This window comes from Neovison vison, chromosome 13 (genome assembly GCF_020171115.1).
Source record: "Neovison vison isolate M4711 chromosome 13, ASM_NN_V1, whole genome shotgun sequence".
In the NCBI taxonomy this organism is placed as follows: domain Eukaryota; kingdom Metazoa; phylum Chordata; class Mammalia; order Carnivora; family Mustelidae; genus Neogale; species Neogale vison.
In genome coordinates this window covers 59,207,705-59,211,568 of record NC_058103.1, presented here as the reverse complement: position 1 = coordinate 59,211,568, position 3,864 = coordinate 59,207,705, and positions in this window count along the sequence as shown.

The window sequence follows — 3,864 nt, the reverse complement described above, 5'->3', positions numbered from 1 at the left end:
ATGTCTCTTAAGTTATTGAATTTTACCAGTGATAATTCTCAAAATTAAGGAATCATCACATGGATATGACAATACATATTTTTTTCTAAATGAATTTGCTATTGTTTTAATCATAGCCTTCAGATGGCTCAAAACCTATTGTCATGAAAACATGGACCCAAAGAAGTCATAGTCGGAACAACATGCAAATACATCCGTATGCTGGCCATGCACCATCTGCAAAGAAAGTCCTGTAAATAACCCTTCTTTTCTTTCCAAATCCAAGCGATTATACTGTACACAAGCCATATTTACAGATGGATCATCATACACACTCTCATTAGAGGCCTCTGAATGTTGTTTCTCTTTTCCTATCATATAAATGTCGAATAGATGGCCTGCATTCTTCAAAGCATGGGTGGGCTAAGTGAAACCTTTTACATTTTGATGATAACTGTAGTCAGACTTCAGCTTCTGCCCTTGGAAAGAATCAGCATCTGTCTTGATTATCAGTTATGCTAAGGAAGTCACTCTCAAGATGCATTTTACTTTTACTGCCAGAAGCTGTATAATCCCAAAGATTTTCCAAGTTTTATTTACTGCTCTCTCATAATAAAATTAAACTTTAATAATCTCAGTAGGGAACAAAGATAAAGAAAGGTGAGGTCAAAATGGCAGCATACAAAGATCCTGAACTCACTTCCTCCTACAGATATAACAGATCTATGGTAACATATGGAAAAATTCCCTCTGAAAAATACCTATAATGTAGGTGAATAGCTCTTCTACAACAAAGGATAAAGGGGCCACATCAAGACAGGTAAGAGAGGCACAGCCACAGTCTTGCCAAAACCCCACCTCAGTGTAACAACCCACAATCAAGAGGGATCTCAGAAAACAGGAGCTTCTCCCTGAGGAACAAGGGTTTCATGCCCTACAGCAGGCACCTAGACTAGAACTCAATAATAAAAAGGAAATTGGGGGAAAAAACAAAATTGTATAGATCAAACAAGATGCTACTGAATAACCATGGTTCATCAAAGAAATCAAAGGAAAACTTTAAAAATATCTGGAGACAGAAGCATCTGGGTGGCTCAGTCAGTTAAGTGTCTGCCTTCAGCTCAGGTGAAGATCCTAGGATCCTGGGATCAAGCTCCACATCAGGTTCCCTGCTCAGCAGGGGATTTTGTTTCTCCCTCCCCTTCTCTCTGCCCTTCCTCACTCTTTTTCAAATAAACAAACAAGCAAACTTAAAAAAATACCTGGAGACAAATAAAAATGGAAATATAACATACCAAAATCTATGGGATATAGCAAAAGCAGTTCTAAGAGAGAGATTCAAAGCAATAGAGGCCTATCTCAAGAAACAAGGAAAATCTCAAATAAACAATCTTACTTTACACCCAGAAAAAAAAAAAAGAAAAAGAACAAAGACCAAAGTTTGAAGAAGAAAGGAAATAAAAAGATCAGAGTAGAAATAAATGAAATAGAGACTAAGAGACAATATAAAAGATCAATGAAACTAAAAGCTGGTTCTTTAAAAAGATTTTAAAAAATCAACCAAGAAAAAGAGAAGGCTCCAATAAATAAGACCAGAATTAAAAGAGATGTCACAACAGCGACACCTGAGTGGTGCAGTTGGTTGATGTCCAACTCAGTTTTGGCTCAGGTCTTGATCTCAGGATTGTGCGATCAAGCCCCATGTTGGGCTCTATGCTCAGCCCAGAATCTGTTTGAGATTCTCTCTCCCTCTCCCTCTATCTCTCCCACTTGTGCTTTCTCTCTAAAATAAATAAATTAAATAAATAAAATTTTTTAAAGAGAAAGAGAAGTTACAACTGATACCAAAGAAATACAAAGTATTAAGAGATTACTGTGGACAATTATATACCAACAAATTAGATAACCTAGAAGACATAGATAAATTCCTAGAAACATATGCTCTTAATACTGAATCCAGAAAAAAATTAAAAATCTGAATAGATGAATTACTACTAAGTAGATGGGATCAACAATCAAAAATCTCTCAACAAATAAAAGCTCAGGACTAGAGGGTTTCATTGGCAAATTCTACAAAACATTCAAAGATTTAATACCTATCCTTCTCAAACTCTTCCAAAAAATGGAAGACAACAGAGTGCTTCCAAAGTCAATACAAGTGCAACATTACCCTGATACCAAAACCAGACAAGGACACTACAGGGAAGAGAAGAAAAAGCAAGGGAAAGGGAGGGGAAAGGAGGGGAAGGAATAGGAGGGGGTAAGGGAAGGGAGGGGAGGGTGAGTAAAGAAAAGAAAGAGAGAAAGAGAAAGAAAAAAAGAAAGGGGAAGGGAGAGAGGAAGGGAAAGAGGGAGGAAGAAAGATTATAGGTCAATAACTCTGATCAGCATAGAAGCAAGAATCTTCAATAAAATTTTTGCAAACTGAATTCAATGTTACTTCAAAAGGATTATACATTACAATCCAGTGAGATTTATTTCACAGATACATGGATGGGTCAACACCTATAAATCAATCACCATGATTCACCACATTAACAAAATGAAAGATAAAAATCATATAATTACACCAAAAAATGTAGAAAAAGCATTTAACAAAATTCAACATCCATTTACAATAAGAACTCTCAACAAAGTTAATATAGAGGGAACATGTTTCGATGTAATGAGGGCTAAGTATGAAAGTCCACAGCTTCCATTATACCCAACAGTGAAAAGAGGAAAGCTTTCTTAGAACAAGAACAAGACAAGGATGCCCATTCTCCCCATAGTATTCAGTATAGCAATATACTATTAGAAATTCTAGTCAGAGAAATTCAACATAGTATTGTTAAGTCCTAGCCAGAGAAATTACTCAAGAAAAAGAAATAAAAGGCAAACAAATTGGACAGGAAGAAGTAAAAACTATTTTTTGTAGACGACTACTAGGCAGGAACCCAAAGGATAAAAATATATAGATGAAAAGGGAAACATGCCCCCCTGATGTGCATAGCAGCATTATCAACAACAGCCAAACTATAGAGAGAGCCTAAATATGCATTGACTGATGAATGGATCAAGTAGATGTGGTATATATATATGTATGTATGTGTGTGTGTGTGTGTGTGTATGTATGTATATAATGGAATAGTACTCAGCCATTAAAAGAATGAAATCTTGCCATTTACAATGACATGGATGGAGCTAGAGTGTATTACACTAAGTGAAATTACTGAGTCATAAAAAGACAAATACAATATTCTCTCACCTATATGTGGAATTTAGAAACAAAACAGATGAATATATGGGAAGGGGGAAAAGAAAAAAAGGAGAGGGAAATAAGCCATAAAAGACTCTTAATAATAGACAACAAACTGAGGAGTTGATAGAGGAAGGTGCATGGGGGATGGGCTAGGTGGGTATTGAGGAGGGCACATGTGATGAGCACTGGATGTGTATATAAGTAATGAATAACTGAATTCTAGTCCAGAAACCAATATTGCACTGTATCTTAACTACCTAAAATTTAAACTAAAAGTTATGTATATATCATTGTCTTGAGTATAAAATGATGTTATAATTTTTGTTTCAAGCATTTAATATGATTTATTTAAAAGAAGAAAAGCATACAGGCGCCACCAAAAAGCTGTTTATAATAAACAAATTCAGTAAACTTGTAGGGTATAAAATCAATATACAAAATCTGTTGAGTTTCTATATACTAACTGCAAACTATCAGAAAGAAAAGTTAAGAAAATGCGCTAATTATACGTATATCAAAAAGAATAAAATACTTAGGAATAAATTTAACCAAGGAGATGAAAAACCTGTCCACTGAAACAAGATATTGATGAAAGAATTTGAAGGCAAAAATAATGAAAACATATCCCACACTCATAGATTGGA